Consider the following 19,063-nt stretch of genomic DNA (forward strand, 5'->3'; position numbering starts at 1 on the left):
AAATAAATGAATATATTGAATATAATATATTCATTTCTTCCCCTGTATATTTACATCTGTAATAAAAACAAAATACAAAAATGTAAGAGAGTCTCGTGTTTGTGACAGCTATATTTTCTTTTGTCTGCTCCCCATATGCATTGTATCCCTTCTTCGAATCAAATATCATTTCATGACACCTAAATGCTGATATTTAGACGGTTTCCGGGAACATGGTTCGTGTTATATTTAGCTTCGGTAACTAACTTCCATTAATCTACCTTATATTCCACGATTGACGATGTTAAGTTTCGTTGTCCCGCTTTGATTATAAATGACAATTGACTATGTTATTCAACATAATTTGTTTGACATTTTTGACTAAAAATATTGCAGTTAGGAATTATAATACGAAATTCCTCTATGATTTACGGCTTTAATCCACATATATTATTGTCAGTTGCCCATGTTTCTCTCTCTCTCTCTCTCTCTCTCTCTCTCTCTCTCTCTCTCTCTCTCTCTCTCTCTCTCTCTCTCTCTCTCTCTCTCTCTCTCTCTCTCTCTCTCTCTCTTCTCTTGTGCGTATGGGTGTTAGACAACTCATTAGTTATAGACTCCAAGATGTGATTTTTCATGGGAAGTAATTGAAACTTTAGAATTGAAATGACAAAACTAAACATCGAGAACATATTGAACTCCACATGCTGTGACTGTGATAAAGTGGTGGGCAAGACGTAGGAATGTTATAAATATTTTTCCGAGGTTAAGGCCTCATTGAAACAAAATCACAGTAATATAGAAAGTTTGAATTTGATTTTCAAACTCGAATAGACAGTGTGATGATTTTTTGAAAAAAAATCACTATGTAATATTAAATGTACTTTTACCGGAACTCACTGAATTAGTTGACAGAGCATATAAAATAAACATATTGAAAGCCTTTTAAAAAACATTGAAGACATATCTTAACAAAAACTAGATTGTTTTCATTTATTTTTTTAAAAAATATTTTGTTTTCAATCCTAAATTGTTTCTCCCTCCGTTTCATATTAAGTGTCGTTTTAGATAATTTTTTTCGTTACAAAATAAGTGTCGTTTTTGATTTTCAATGCAAAATTTATGCAAAATTTATTTTTCTATTGGTTGAAATATGGTTAGGTGTATAGGTAATAGTGTTTTTTTATAGGAAATGTACAAAATTAATTGTTTTCTTAATCTATGTGCCGAAACCTAAAACGACACTTATAATGAAACAGAGAGAATATATATTATAATATATATGTGTCTATCAATTTTTAAAACATAATAAGTTTACGCTATATTTTTTCATTGGATAGATTGTTTCAAACTTTCACATGTATTTGTATCTTCTTCTATATATATATATATATTCGGAATATTATTTCATTATTAAAATTGTAACCATATATATAAAAATTAGTAAAATATTGTTTTATTTTCATATTCAAAGATATTGTAACATTTCACAAATTTAGAAATTTTTTGAAAAATTAAACTTTTCGTTTCATAGATTTATATTATCGAGTAAATAATTAAACATTTAGTGTTTATTTAAATTTTAAAATAAACTATATAGTTTAAAATTTGTTTTCATTGGTTTAAGGTAGTAAATATAAATCATTGTTAGATAATATGATTTTTGTTATTTAAAAAAAAAATCTTTATAATTTTAAAAGTTAACATCGACAAATACTTAAATATTTAACATATGGTATATTATTAAAACATTAAATTATATCTATTTAATTTATACAATCTATAAATCCAAAGAATCATCTATTATTTAAATTTAATTATTGATAGCCCCAATAAAAATTTCTGGTATGCTCAAAATTTAAAAGATAAGATTAGAGATTAAAGGTAACATGACTTTCTAGGAATAAGTCTATTAGGTCTATTTTTAAAAAATCACACAAGAATCAAGGTTGTGACTTCTGTTTTAATATATAAGATAATTAAATTTTATTATTATTAAGTATATTATAAATGGTTATATGCAACTATAATTATATATTAATGGAATAAATATATTTTCGAAATTATCCATATCTAATAACATTTTGATGAAATAAAAAGAGAATTAAATATTTTGTTAGGATATTGTTATGAAAATACAAAAAAATAAATAATGTAAGCATTTTTTTAGGAATGGTTCATTTAAAAACAAACCCATTCCATCTACCCCACTTTCTCCTTCTAAAGTGACAAAAATTATCTTAGAGAATTAGGTCACGGGGCGGCTTTATGCTATATATCAAACATCAGTCTTTGTTTCCTTTTGAAATAATTTTGTTTTTCTATTATTTGTTTTGACATGGCACATATATACATATTATTGAAATGAAAAAAAAAATACCCGCTTAGCTTTTGAAGAGTATTAGGGTATATTACACTGTTTGCGTGTTCAAAGATATATCATGAATCAAAAAAAAAAAAGATATCATGAATCCTTCAAAGAGTGATCATTATGAAACTGAAAATTCATGTCATTAACCAATGTCTCGCTGATATACTTTAAATTTGTTATGAATCGAGACCAACCAATAGCCGGAAATCTGAAATTTATGAATCTGGTATAAGTTATTTTTTTTTTAAATATATAGTTTTAATTTTCAGTTTAATCATCTTTATTGAGTTTAAACCTGCAAATCTATAAGTTTTAAGGTGCCGTTTGAGCGGGCCTTGTGGTCCAGTGGTAGTGGACGGGCCTTGAATGCAAACACATTCCGGGTTCGATCCTCCTGCTGTGGAAACTAAGTCACATTGTTCTGCTCACCACGGCTGCGGATACGTCCCTATGAAAACCCGGGAGAGAGCATGTCGTGGGTTGCACCTCTCACCCGGAGATTAGATTTGTGTCTTTAATAGACTTAGGTTTAACCCTTTAAGGTGCCGTTAAAAATATATACTAGTTTTAAGGTTTCAAACCAGTAATCCTTATATCTTTATGGTCTTATATTTGCGAACTAGTCATATTTCGAATACAAATTAGGTAAATGTTATTGATTTTAACATAATGTAGTTTTTCACATTTATGGCACAAAGTACTCGGTTTTATCCCTTCTCTTTACATATATCAGGTAAATGTTGTAAGATATCAAACAAAGTCTCACATTAGAAATTAAACAAAAGAGAATCTAATATATTAGAGATGTCCAACTCTAATTAGTATGAGGCCTTTTGGGAAGAACCCCAAAATGAAAATCCATGCGGGCTTGTCTTTATGGCCCAAAGTGGAAAATATCGTACTAATAATCGGATAATAGAGAGTTGGACATGGGCTTTCACAATCCCAACAATTGGTATCAGAGCCAGATTGACGAAAAATCTGTAAGGAGACTAAAATACCCTTCGAGATATGAATGGTCACTACAAGAAAACATGTGAATTCATCGAAAAACGTCTATTCCGACGAAATTGGTCGTTGGTATGGATTCGTCGGAAAAAAAAAAATTCGTCGGAAATCTGTCGAAATTTTCGACAACATTCCGACAGATTAAGACGGCCAGATATCTGACGGATTACTGAAAAAACCTTTCGTCGGTAAGAAGTTGTCGGTAATTTGTCGGAAACTATTCTGACCAACAAAGCTTGTCGGAATTTTCGATGTCAGAAAGTACCGACGACAATCATCGTCGGACATTTCTGACGCCTGTTTTCTGTCGGAAATTTTCGACACCTACCTTCCATCGGTAAATTCGGACGCCAGGATCCGTCGGTAATTTTCGACGCCTAGCTTCCGTCGGAAATTTCTGAAGAATTATATCCATCAGAAATGTTGGGGCCAGAGTTTTCCGACGGAAATCAGTCGTCGGAAACATCCGACAAATATCCGACGAATGCGGTGGCTGTATATAATTATTATTTTCAAATTTATTTTATTTAAAATTAATTTAGATATTTGCATTTTAAATAATCAAATCGATTAAAAACTGAAACTGCAAACTAATATTATAGAAATTAAATTTTATTTAATTAAAAACATCATATAAAAGTTTCTAATCTGAAAATATAAAAGTTTCTAATTTGAAAATTCTGTAGGAAATAGTTGCTTCATCTTCTCCATTATGTCTAGGTTCATCCTCTTAGCCTCCGCCACTTCTGCTTTATGTTCCGCTATTTGAGCATCCTGTGGGGCATCTGTGCAAGAATTGTAGCGTTTTGAGACTCCAACGCTACAATCCGATCATCCCTTTTCTGCAGCTTCTCCATGAACATACCAAACTTTATAATTCGGTGTAAACCTTTTCAGATATACATGAGTCCAAACATCTCATTCCTTTAAACTCCTATTATTTTTGCAGGAAGAACAAGGACATCTTAACATACCGGTATTTGCTTCTGGTTGTTATTGAACAAACGTCATGAATTCGGTAATGACTTTTGCGTATTTTTCCGTAAGTAAGTTGGTGTTTGGATCCTTATGAGGTTTATCCATACACGAACAAAAATCATTTGAAGAAGACAAGATTTTTTCAGATTTGTAGAATGAAAGAGAGTGAAGAGGGTGAAGAGAGAATGAAGAGTGAATGAGGTGAATGAGGGGAGCTCGTATTGATAGAAAAATATGCTGACACTTCCGACGGACATGTTGTCGGAATTCTGTCAAAAATTTGAAAAATTTAAATGGCTCTAAAACAGTAAAAAAAATGTCATTGGAATGTTTTGGATTATTTGTCAAAAATTCGTCGGATATTCAATAATTCAAAATATTTGCAACGGTCAAAAATTTTCCTCGAAAATTTGTCGATAATTTCCGACGACTTACCGACGAAACTCAACTTATCGAACCGACAAAAATTCTCGTGTAACGGTTATTTATGTCCCTCGATATTCCGTCGCTTTTTCGGCGAAAATTTCCGACAAGCACATATTTCATCGTAATTCCCTAGGAAAATACCGACGAATTTACAATGACTAGCATAATTAGCCTTTCGTCGGAAAACCCTCGGATATTCCGACGATTCTTGGCTCCGTCTGGATTTCCGTCGGATTTCGCCTAGTTTTCTTGTAGTGGGTACCCATCGAGATATGATTGGGATGTATGTGGCAGAGATTAAGTCAGAAGATCCTGGAAGTCAATTGTGGGAAACGAGATGAATGTGGTCCTTAGTTTGAAGGGGAAAATGTGAGATATCAAACAAAGTCCCACATTAAAAATTAGACAAAGGAGAATCTAATATATAAAGAGATGTTCAACTCTAATTAGTACGAGACCTTTTCGGAAGGAACCCAAAAGTAAATCCATGCGGGCTGTCTTTATGGCCCAAAAGTGGACAATATCATACTAATCAGATAATAGAGAGTTGGACATGGGCTTTCACAATCCCAACAAATGTGTGGGGGAGAATAACATGACAATTAGAGTATAAGGTCAAAAGCACCTAAAACTATTCCAAATGAAAGACGGATGAACCATCAACGTATACGTTTATTGTCCACATATTCATATGCACCGAGTGTTCTATTCCATATCACTAAAATAGTATAGGATTATAACCTCACCTACAACTCCTAAATAGTAAACCCTAAATCCAAATATAAACCATAAACCCAAATATAAACCATAAATCCAAATATAAACCATAAATTCAAATAGAATGGAACAAAATAAATGATATAATACATATTGGTGAAATTATGAAATGTCTATGATTCCATAGAAGAAGTTAATGCCGACCCCAACCATACCCCCTCACTTTATAAATGCGAAACCCTAAACTCTAATCACTAAACTCTAACCCAAATATAAACCCTAGACCCAAATATCAAAAATCTAAAAAGTACATAATATTATGTAATATTAAATTATATTAAGTAATACTAAACTATAAAATATAGATCATAGTGCTATTTTTATAGGTTCGAAAACATGTAACGATAGTTAAAACTTAAAAAAAAATATGAACTATATTTCTATACAAAATAGAACACTTTTTAGTAATCGTCAAATGGAATGGAACATAATAAAATAATATAGTAACAAAATGTATCGCATTACATAATATGTCTATGCAGAATAGAACAAGAATATGTCAATGGAATAGTAACACCAGTTAATTCCACTTCTTGCGTATGTCACTTCCATGTCTGTTGCAGCACTGTTCGTGGGATCTCAGATATGGTGCATGCATGTCATTCATCTTATATATAATGTAGAAAAGAACAAAAATATCATTTTTCCCGATCAAGTTTTAATAAGTAAGTAATAACTGATGGCGATGGAGAATAAGTGAATCTAACGGAAACAGAGAAGAGGATAGATCTTATCGCGGCAGACGAATAAATTTTGTTGTTGGCCAGTAAGTGGAATAGAGAATAGACAGTGTTGAGAGGTGAAAAAAAATTGTGGCGATGATGACAGAGCGAATATGGTGGCAACGATGAACATCGGTGGTGATGATGGTGTTGGTTGTACATGGGGAGGTGATTGAGACGAAGTGACCAAAGGTGTATGTGTTCCTAAGTATGAAGAAGAAACATAGATTTTATAAGGAGAGGAAGAAAGAAATCAGTTAATGTGTGCATCAATGGTAGCCACAATTTATTAAATCTGATATTTAATATTTATTTTAGTAAATAATTTTCAGAAGGTTACATGGTTGAATTGAGGGTAATATAATATTATTACATAAAATATATGTACTGTAGACGAAAGTTAGAAATTTTAGTTATCGAGTGAATTATAATTTTTTTGAACGCTACATGATGCAATTTTCCTTTTTTTATTGAAAATTGCATTCAATTATCAAACAAAAAACCATAATTGAGTAAGTAACTAAAATTACACAATTTCTCCTCTTTTTTCTTCTTATCTCTCTAATCTCTCTCTACAAAACCATTTTCCCTTTCCTTTTTTGTTATTTGACAAATAAACCATATTTTTATTGTTGTTACAAAAATCCTTATATTTTTATTATGTTCATGTAACCATATTATATCATGAAAAAAAAATCAACTTTTTTAAATATTTTTAATGTGAATATAGCCAATTAGTGAACAATGTTAAGTTTATGTATCGTTTACTATCGTTTATTAATTCCGTTTCTTTATTTTTTACGTTCATTATAATTTATAACATATCAAATGTCGAAAGAATCCATATTTTTTATAGTCTATAAAAACATACACACACAGTGGCGAACGTACAGCCAAGCCTACGGGGACAAGTTCCCCCAAGTAACTTTTTTTCCTTAAGCAATTATTATTAGATGTGTTGAATGCTCCAAACTTCAAAATTAAACATAGCAGTTGTGCCCCCATCTAATCAAGTTTGTGCATCCGCCCAAAACATTTTTTTTTTATTTATATATATTAGAAATTTTAAAGTTATATGCACAACTATTAGATCTAATGATATATGCGGAATGAAAGTGTGCATGTATATATAATGTAAGCTTTAAGTGTTTTTTTTTGAAAAAGATTGTTTTGTGTTATTGGTTATGTGTAAATTAGATATATTTTATGTAAAAAATAGGTTTAATAGTATGCAATAACTTTAATTAATTTATTATGAATTTTTGACAAAACAAAACATAGGAAATAGAATTATTTATTTCATAATAAAAATTTATGATTATAATATGAAAATAAACATAAGTAATGGAAAAATAAAATACGAAATAAATAAATTATAAGGAAACAAATAAAAACTAATAAAACCAAGATGCCGCGAAAAGAGTCTTCAGAACTCCTGGTTTGCAATCCTATAGAGAGAAATAACTAAGAATTAGTTTACCAAACTAAACATACCTACTTAAAAAATTCACTAAACGAACTGATATACCACTTTCTGAAAGAATCAATTTCGGGAACATCATTAGGTTCAAAAATAATTTTGGAAAACCCATCAATGTTAGTCACGTGCATCAATCGACCTTAAAATAAAATAAAAATGTCAGTACAACATTTAGGGAGATATCAGCTCCAACAATTTTTTATTATAAATTAGTAAAATATATTACCTTTGTTCCAATTAATTTGCCAGAATTGTAAGATTCAGAGCCCATTTGTTTGCTTGAGAGAATGTTTTGATATGAGCCAAGTCGAGAAGAATGCGGTGAGTCGATGAATTGTAGAAGAAGTATATTTTTTTTATTAAGAAGGCATCGCCCGTGTGGTTAATGAAACACGAAACAATGGCCGTAATTAAAGAAAATATTACATATTCGATTTCACATAGCTTGCACTCTAATCGTAGTCACAACTTACCTTAATTTTGTAAATAGTTAAATAAAACTTCCTTATGACACAATTGAACAAATTCAAAAAAAATCACGATTATTAATTGATTACAATAATTTGAATCCATAATCTAATTTCCTTATTTACAAAAGTGAAGTCCTCGTTTCCATTTTTGTAACCATAATCGACGTTATATTATTACGAAAAAGTGATCGCAAATAATTTTGTCGGACCAGATTCAAGTATTATTACCACCACGTTAACAATTTTGTAATTTGAAAATATATAGAAGTTATTATTATATCCCTTTTAACAATCATTAATCACTGTTGTCCTTGCAAATCATGTTTGAATCATGGGAAATTTCCTCCGCCATTATTTGCCATTTGTATTTTGGCGTTAAAATCTTAATTACGATACATCATGATTATAAATTGATCATGTGCATATACAAAATGTAAAAGTCTATAATGTAAGAGTTATTCTTGGGACCTGTAGGTTCACCAACTAATAGAAATTAATTATTTTATATTCAGTATCTTTTAAAAAAGGAAACAAAATATTATAAATTTATATCATGATTTTAAAATAAATAAAAAAGTAAAAATAAATAAAAAAATAGTAATAGTTGCAAAAAAAAAAGAATTTAAAAAAATATTTTTAACGCCGTCAGCAAAACACTAAACCGTAAACCCTAAACCTTTGGGTAAACCCTAAACCCTTGGATAAACCATAAACCCTTAGAAAAATCCTAAACCTTAAATCAAAAACAATAAACACTAAATCTTAAAAACACTAAACCCTTAATCCTACCCCTTAAATCCTTGGGTTTAGTGTTTAGTGTTTTTAATTTTGGGTTTAGGATTTATCCAAGAGTTTATGGTTTACCCAAGAATTTAGGGTTTACCCAAGAATTTAGGGTTTAAAATTTAGGGTTTAGTGTTTTGCTGACGGTGTTAAAATTTTTTAAAAAGTTTTCTTTTTTAAATTTTTTTTTTTTTGCAATTAGTATTATTTTTTATTTATTTTTATTTATTTTTATTTTAAAATCATGATATAAATTGACAATGTTTTGTTTACTTTTTTAAAAGATATTGAATATGAAATAACTAATTCCTAATTGTTAGTGATATATAGGTTAGAATATTTCATAATATAATTGTAGTCATGACTAACGTCGTAGAGCGTAAATCACCATGCGGGCAGACATAAAGAAGTATAATTTATATTATAAGATAAAAAGTTATATTATATTATATTATATACTTACAAACATGGTCGTGTGTATATTCAAAAGCATATAATATAATAGGTTTGATAGTATGCAATAACTTTGTAAGTATAGGAAATAACAGAAACGTTTTCGTTTGTCATTAAAGACAATGCATTAAACATCGACGTCAATGTTTTGTTAGTCATTGTAACGAAGAAGCTTATAGTATATTAGTAAAGTTATAATCTATTGATCAATGGCAATTATTGTAATTAGTTTAGTTAACAAAGGGTTTTTGAAAATAGGGTGTGAGAGAGCTTGTGGTACTGTCACGTAGAAAATGACAATTTTGTAAATAATACATGAGCTAAAAGTTAGCTATATATAATGTTCCTAGAATAATAAAAAAGGATGGATAGAGAAGGGTTTACCAAACAGTTTACAAGGTCCATAAAAGTTTCAACCTTAAAGCATAAAGTCCATTAAAAGTATATTTCTGACTGTTTCTCTCTCAATTTACATTTCAGGATCAAAGAACTTCATTTAAGTGGACACCAGCCAGGTACTTAAGTATTTTAGGTATGATTATACTTTACTTACCTTGTAGGAATATTAAAAAATTGAACTTGTACTCGATTTGCTAAAATGAGTACTTGATATTTCGATTCGCTGTTTCGGCGGAAAATGCGTTTTGAGGTTTTGACGGAAAAATGTGTTTTTCGGTTTTGTCGGAAAATACGTTTTGCGGTTTTGTCGGGAAAAATATGTTTTTGTGGTTTTGGCAAAAAAAATGTGTTTTGCTATTTTGGTGGAAAAATACGTTTTGTGGTTTGGACGAAAAATGTGTTTTTGGCGGTTTTAGCGGAAAAATGTTTTTGTTGTGGTTTTGAAAGAAAAAATATGTCCAAACTTGAATATAATATTTTTTTTAGAATAAGGGTAAATTCATCATTTGTGCAAACTAGGCCCATGAAGTAAATACCTTGTAGAGTTTCAAACGACTGATTGAAAAAGCTGAATCCAAACGATTCCCTTTCCAATTCCCCGACGACGTTACAATCTGCAGTTATGGCATTCAGGAAACAAACCCCACAATCACCTTTGTATCTTCAATACGTTGTTTTCAGTTTATAATATAAACCTTCCCAGTTGCCTCTCCAATTTCCTTCCGATTCATCTTCACTTTTAATTACTCTTAGACAAAGCTTTCCCTAATGAGAATTTCGCAGCCTCAATTATCCTGAAGGCAGGCAGCCCGGAATGTCAAAAAATGAGGTCAATTGATGGGCGTCCATATGCTGCTGCTAGATTCCAAGGTATTTTATCTTTTGTTCAAGCGTTTTCTTCTCCGGTTAAGCTTGGATACGTTTTATGTCATCAGTTTGTTTGTGAAAGGTATGTGAGCTTACACCTCCAGTCACGGGCATATTAAAATTTACTCTCTGCTCCAGTTGCAACCAAAGGCATAAGCGTCAACGAACTTGTGACATGGATGGTTTTTGGAGAGGTACCAAAGCGTTGTTGGTTGGATTCTTAGGGATGGGAAGGGAGAAATGAAGTGTCTTAGAGAAGCCTCATCTATTTTGAGGTCCTTTACTGTCTTGTGAGATGAAGCAGAAGCATTGATATGGAGTGTTATTTGTATACTTGGGCTATAAGAAATTCTGAATTTTACCACCTTGGCTCTGACCAATCTGAAGTTAGGGGTGGTCAGCTGTTTCAAGGAAAGTGACGTCTCATAGTTCAATTTATACTTTTGTTTGCTTAGCGTGTGGTATAAATATTGATGAATAGCGGAAGAAAAAAGAGATTTTAGTAAGCATCGCAGATGGATTCTGTTAATGGTGTGAGTTTCGAGTTCGGCGAAGCAAATGGTTTACTCTAAAAGTTTGCGGGAGAAAAGCCTATGTAAAAGTCAGTGGAATCTCTTGAAGCAGAACTGAAGAATGTGAAGAAATAGCACAGTGGAGCTGAAATCGAATAAATGGGTAGAGATCTCCATCCGGAGCGTAGCAAAAGTGAGACTGACCTAGAACAATGTGTGGCAGAAAAATCTGAAGCAAACGCCGCTTACGAAGTTATCTTCGAGATAGAAGCTGCTCGACGAGAAGTTGAGCTACATTTTGAGGGTCGCACTAGATAAAGTCGAGGAAGCAAAAGCTGCCGCGGTATGTGCTTGACCACATAAAGTCAATGTCTGAAAATTCAACAGTTGCCCGAATTTGTAATACCGCGCCATCTGAGTGTGGAGCTAAGAGCATCACACTATGTCTGGAGGATTTTAAGTCGCTGAGCGAAGGAGCTAAGCAATTCGATAAGTTGGTGAATATGAAAGTGGCAGCTGCGCTGGCTCAGGTAGGCGCAGTTAGAGCTAGCGAAATCAAGACACTGAGGCACACAAGAGGAGATTGAGAAGCTAAAGACTGCAACAGAAGACACACTGGATAAAGCACCCAGGGCTGATGCTGCTGAGTATGCAGTTGAAGGAGAACTCAGGAGGTGTCAGGTAAGATATCTTAATAAAGCACAGAGGAAGCAGCTTCGAGGATTATTGCAAAGGCTGAGGCGATGATTCCGCTGAATCTTCACCGCAAAGTCACTACAAAGCTACGAAACGTAAACATATCCACACAAACTCGAGAAGACAAAAACTTTTGTGGTATATAAAAGTGGTTTTACCGAATTTAAGTGTAATAGTTAATAGAAATAAGAATCAAGTGGAATGGGGTTCTCCTTATCTCTATGGAGAGAAATCCTTTTTGATGTATACTTTCTTTTTAAGAGTTGAGAACTTTCGTTGTGGTGAACTTTTCGTTGATGTATATGTTTGGTCTTTAATGTGAAAACTGGTTTATTGCTGTAAATTGGATGAAAGCTATTTTTGTTGTTTTCTTTTGTCTCTGTGTTTGTTGTAGCTAAGGAAGTTATCGATAATGTTTTGGAGAAAACCTGGTCATGCTCTGAATGATAGAGACAACAAAAGATAGAATGATGTCTGTCTCATGTTTGGCCAACCACTGCTCCTGGTTTTGGGATTCTCAGTGGTTCGTGTACAATAACATTTAACTTTAGAGGATCATATAGAGACTGTTTCAGAGTTTTGAAGAATAATACGATAAGTTTATGATCACATGATCTGAACCGCTCACACTAAAATCTGCCCCCCCCGATTCACTCGCACGAAACTTTACCATCTCATATGATGTCGCTATTATTTGTGGTACCATTGTAAATATATTTTTGTTTTCACTAAATTATAAAAATTTAAAATGAATTTTATTTATTTTCACAACCGAATCAAATATCCAGTTAAAACACACATATTTTATTGGATATCCGGCATCGATCACTCGAATATTTTCAAAAACCCATTTATCTGATCCGTGCCGGACACTAGATTAGACTCTCGCACTGTTCCTTCTCGGCAGTGAATCACGTTTATATAGGAGAAACTATACAGTGTCTCCCACTTTACATTTGTCTTTTTATAAGAAGGTTTTTGGCTCTTCATCTTAGTTAGTTTGGATTGTGATTAGATTTCCTCTTTTTGGTTTTTAAGTGAAAGCTTTGATTCATAGATTTAACAAGGACGTTGGAACTTAGATTGGGTTTGCTTGCTTGAATGTCTAAGAAGCACGATTATTGTAGCAACGACGTCTTCTCTTCTTCTTATATAGAAAATATAATTACATACAACTATAAAAAAACTCTAAAAATATATTTTTTGTACAAAAGTTAAATAATTAATATCATTAAGTACTCATTCTTATCTAAGTAAAGATCATGATCCATGCTTGCGTGATTGGTCTTTGGTGATAGCTTTGTAAAAGAGGTTACTGAGAAGTAACAAGTATATTACGTAAACAAAATGACGCCTACATTCGATTTCGAATGAAACTTCAAGTCAATACTGCAAAGTTGTAAGATCGTTCCTTTTCGAAACTCAACAAAGGAAAATTTTAATGCATACATGACAACATAATATTTCAAAAACAAAATAATTCAGAACACTATAGAAGGCAGATATAAAACAAAAAAAAACGAAGCATGAGTTCAAAAAATTAAAACATGGTTAGATACATGTTATTCAAACTCAAGGACCATAGCATTTCAATCATGAAGCAAAATTATCCAACATGTATTGTTAAATACATGCAAATTAACAAAATCCTTAAACTCACGAAGATAGCCGCTCTACTCACAAAACAAGAAACATCTCTGTGCGAATCGTGGACCAACCAATATCCAACTTTATTTTATTTTCATATAATGGAGACTATGTAGATTTTTGCATCGTATTAAGACACCAACTAAATTGAAAATTTCGGGATGACCCTCACAATGATGTTAAAAAGTGTTAAAACATATAAAATGGTCTCATTTATTTAGTTTTCTCTGTATTTTTTAAAAAGAGAGTTTTTAGAATAAAAAGTAAATTCTCTTAAAAAGAGAAAGTTTAACTAATAAAAATATCTTTAAACAATAAAAGTTCTAAATCATAAATGTAAAAAAAAAACATTAATACGAAGTAATCTCTCATATATAAAAAGGTTTCATTGGAAAGTTTGTTAAGCCATACTGATAAACATTTAGCACTACCAATAATAACATTTAGTAAGAAAACACTCTCAATAAAATATATCAAATAAATATCATAAATGAGTTCAAAATTGTTAAAAGGTGTTAAAACATGTAAAATGGTCTCACTTATTTAGTTTTCTTAGAATAAAAAGAAAATTCTCTTAAAAATAGAAAGTTTAACTAATAAAAAATATTTTAAAACAATGGAAGTCTAAATCATAAGTGTAAAAAAAACATTAATATGAAGTAATCTCTCATATATAAAAAAGGTTTCATTGGAAATTTTCTTAAGCCATATTAATAAAGATTTAGCACTACCAATAATAACATTCAGTAAGAAAACACTCTCAATAAAATATGTCAAATAAATATCATAATTTTGGTACTGCTGAGTTGAATTTGAAAACAATTTGTAGAAAGTAAGTAACATTCATCCTTTTGTACATTATATTATAAATGTAAATTATTATTAACTAAAACATCCACATGCCTTTTGTTATGCAAAGATTTATCGCACCTAATCGTCTACGTCATTATGAAGCTTTTCTCAAGCAGCTCCACCTCTATAGCCTCACCAACTTCTTCGCGAAGAAGAACATAGGTGACCCACCACAAATACATGAGTTGCTTTGCTCACATCTTTATTTCGAAGAGTGAAAAAAATATATGGATAAGTTATCAATTCAGATCCGAGCAATGCTGGACAATAGTTAAAATTTCACTTAGTGGATTCAAAATAGAGTCAAAGACAAAGTATTTAACAAATATGTCCATGATGGAACTCCTAATTTGGTGCTTTAAGAGGATAATACAAACAAACACATGCATTTACGTGTTTTATTTTGGAACATCAATTTTATTTTATGTTTTAAGTTAAATTATATTTACTTTGGTGCAACTGTCAGATATTTATTTTGTTGTTATTTCATTAATCTATAAAAACCACTTATGCTATTTTTCTTTGACCTGAGCAACTACAAAACAAAGTAATACACTACTATCACCTACCACTATCAAATGGATCAAAAAATCAATTATCAACTCATCAGAATACAAAATATACGAACTACGCGCCGGAATACCACTATTATATCATAAGATTTAAAGAAGTTCTATTACTAATTGAGATAGGTCTAAATCTTGTATATATGTCTCTTGTAAATTTTTAAAAGACAACACAATAATATGCTCATTCTATAATTCTTCAAAAATCTAATGAGCTTTGGGCTCAGTAGTACTAGAGCTGGAAATTTTAATCATTGCCCGCGGGCCCCGCCCCGTTTGACCCGCCGCGGGGCGGGTGCGGGTCGAACCATTTGAAATTTTTAAATCGCGGGTGCGGGTGCGGGTCGAGATTATTTTGAGCGGGGCGGGTGCGGGTCAGCCGAATTTGAATCGCGGGTAACCGCCAACCCGCAAATTAAAAAAAAAAGAAAAAAATATTTTTGAAAAAAAAAAATTTTCCTAAAATATATAAAAACAATAAATATTTGTATAATTTTAATTATAAATATATTTTTTTAATAGTATTTTTTAAAAATAACTATTATATAAATAAAAAATAATTATTTTTAATTAAAATAATTATTATATAATTAGAAAATAATCATTTTTAATTAAAATAACTATTTTTAATATAATTAATATTACCCGCGCGCGGGTTTGGCGGGTTACCCGCGGGTTTTGGCGGGGCGGGTGCAGATATAAAAGTTTTTGTTTGCGGGTTATGCGGGTCGAGTTTTTTGAATCGAAAAAATGATTCGACCCGCGGCGGGGCGGGGCGGGTCGGGGCGGGTTGACCCGCGAACCCAGCACTAAGTAGTAGTACTATATGAAGTACATTCTCACTTCACAGTAGTGAAAGTCTCGATTTTGCTTGTACCCTTTACTCCAAAATGGTTGCTTTGTTTGATCAATTAGTACTTTTAGTAATCTACTCTTAGTTACTGAGATGACAGAAGAGCCATAAGAGTAGAGTATGACCTTACCATTGGAGGAAGAATCTGAGAGGAAGATACGCTGGTTGCTGAAACTTTTCTTTGCTGGGACAGCTATGTACGTATGTTGGATACCGGTTCTTCCCTTATATGGGTATGTGAATCTGTAGCTCAAAATCAGCTTTGTTGTATACTTTAGTCGTGAGATTTTATGATTATAACTTGCTTGTTTTAGGTGATACTTTAATTCAGCAATCAGTCTCGCCTTTACATTTGAAGGATCCCTTGTTCAAGAGACTATGAGCTAGATGATAAAGACCTATTAATAATTAGGGATTCTACGGGAAGTTGAAGAATGCACTAGGGCAGTGCATGAAACCTCCACAGAAGGAAAATATATAGAAACAGCAAATCATTTGAATCCAAAACAGAGTTTAACAGAAGAGCTAGAGATAGACATTAGTCTTCGTTCAGGCCGGCTTAATTCTATTATGGACCCTTGGGTGAAAATATTTACCCTTTAAGATTTATATTATATATTATTTAAATTATTTTTAAAACTTAATCAGTAATATTTTTGTATATTTTATGATGAAAATAATACTATATATATATTAAATATTTTTGGGTCATTTTCAATTTTATTTATTATATTTTTTATTTTTTCTATATAAAAATGTAAATTTATAAAAAAATTAGGCCTTTTAACTATTAGTCGGCCCTCTCATACACAAACTCACATAAAATAAAGTAGACAGATTGATAAAAGCATAACAACTCTGCATCAGCCTGTAATCTTCCACTTACTACTCATTGCTTTTGAAGATTCTTTCTTCCCCTTAGGTCGAAAGGGTTGCCTCCACCAAATAAACTTCTCAAAAGCCAAACCGAGTTCACATATTTAACTCCATGAGGATCTAGTAAGATAAGCTTGTAATTTCTTGAACTCAAAGCATCAAGAGCATCACACATGTTGTCTGGGAAGTTTTATGTGATCACCACCATGGCTGATATGACGCTTGATGTTGTTTGGGTAATGTCCACTGCCCATAAAAAAGTGTCCTTAAACATTTCTTGATCCTCACATCATTATCGCCTGAAATCATTTATAATAAACATAGATCTTTAGATAAGACAAAACAGTATATGTTCAAGAAATCGCTACATAGTATTTATACACTTTATAGGGGATTACTGATTAGGTAGAGCCTAGACTGATTTTCTTAAAGCCTAGACTGATTTTACAAAAAATCATTTCATATATATATTGACAAAAAAAAATCGTATCAACTAGGGCTGATATGCCTTATGGACGAGTATCTAGGCATCGTCTAAACCGATTTTTAGAACACATGAAAATAGTGTTAAAGAAGTGAAGGAATATTCATCTGTGGGTACCAAGGTGATGGGTAAGGTGTCATTGATGGAGAAGTCACCAAGGCTCCTATTCTTGCCACAATAAGCCTTGATTTACATATACGCGTCTACAGAACCAAGAGCTCCCATGATACCAACAACAAACGTATAAGGATCCAGACCACCAGGTATTGGGCAGTCCTAAATGTTCCAGAAGATTCCGGTATGATTCTCTACAAAGTGTCACAAAAAGTAAATTAATAAATAACTATGACATATGAAACTAAAATGACTAGTACCTTGCCGCCGGTTCTTCGTCCTCCAGCAAGGAGGGTATCCAGACGCCATTCCAAGCATGCAGGAGGTAGCACTGGTGATGCGGCTTTTTCAGTATGTGCAACGAAAATATTGTAGCCTTTTGATTGGGAGCTTTTCCGATCTTGTCCTAATGGGAGATTCTGTTAGGCTTCTTGCTAGATTTGGATACATCCATGCAGAGCCTACATATTCGGTCTCATCAGGCACTGTTAGAAGAACGTTGTAATCTCTTGAAACCAAAGTCTGAAGAACCCCGGCAAACTTTCTGTTTCCTGATAGTGCACAGGATTTCACAGCGCCCATAAAAGTGAAAGTTCAGAGACCACCAGAAACAGGAACAAAGACACGAGATACCAAGAACGCTTTCTTGTATATTAGAAATCTGTTAAACAATCTTCCTAGATCTGTTTAATCAGAATTACTCTTAGTCACACACGACTAGAGACAGACCAATTTCTAATCTCTCATAATAGAAGCACAAGCTGCACTAACAAGTCACTCGTCTTCCTTAAGCTCACAAGAACAAACCTCTTGCTCTAGCTCTTTTTCCTCTTAAACGCTAACCTAAATCTACCCAAGGTAATCAGGTTAAATACCCTTAACACAATACCTTATTTTCCTAATATTGTGATAAGCCCAAATCTTCCAGATCTTCTTTGCTTCACGCCAAAGTAATATCCTAAAACCAATGAGACAATGACACGTTATCGTCTCATAACTAACTTGTAACGGCAAGTTATACATCCATTAACGCATGTAACACATCCTATGTTTCACGATCCGTCAAGCTCCTTTTCATGAGCTTACATTCTCCCCCTTTTTATCTGAATGTGACAACCTAAGCACCCTGCACTGGAAACAGCCACACAACACAAATATCCAAGACCATGGAGATAACTAGAATACTCAAATCACTAATCATAAGCTGAAACACATTCTTAAATAAGTTGCAAATACGGTTCATAAAAACACAGCCGATACACATAGACTAAGTCTTAGATGCCACAAGATAGATAACATCAATATCAAACTTTCATATGAAACTCAAATGTGACACAGTCGTCATTCAGAGTCATCTCAACCCTCCTCCTCGTCTTCATCATCTCCATCCTCCTCCTCGTCTTCATCAAACCCAGGATGAGGAACATATTGCACATAATCTCCCCCTGGTTAGGTGCACATTAAGATAAAAACACATCTGTTAGACAAGCAGCAGGTAAAGATACAAAAAACTGTACAACTCCCTTACTCCTCAGGCGGACCCGAATGGCTTTGAGGCCAGCAATGGTACGATCGATGTCTTCTCAAGACTGGCAGCACTTGAATCTGCTCCAGATCCTCGACCAGCCGTAATGTCCTTGACGACCAACTTTGGAATTCTAGTGAATTCATCATTGAGAGTGTCAGGAGGTATAGTGCGCTGAAAGAGAATGACTTGCTGGATCAAGGTAGGGAACATGATGCAACGAGGCTA

At 32.5% G+C, this 19,063-nt stretch overlaps 1 long non-coding RNA gene across 1 annotated transcript; it reads left to right on the forward strand.

Moving 5' to 3' along the window:
* The first annotated feature begins 9,188 nt into the window (after positions 1-9,188).
* On the forward strand, positions 9,189-12,261 carry LOC106399648. Its single transcript, XR_001280094.3, has 2 exons — positions 9,189-10,713; positions 10,793-12,261. It is a non-coding gene; the product is annotated as an uncharacterized LOC106399648 (long non-coding RNA).
* The last annotated feature ends 6,802 nt before the right edge of the window (positions 12,262-19,063 follow it).

This window comes from Brassica napus, chromosome C4 (genome assembly GCF_020379485.1).
Source record: "Brassica napus cultivar Da-Ae chromosome C4, Da-Ae, whole genome shotgun sequence".
Taxonomy (NCBI): Eukaryota; Viridiplantae; Streptophyta; class Magnoliopsida; order Brassicales; family Brassicaceae; genus Brassica; species Brassica napus.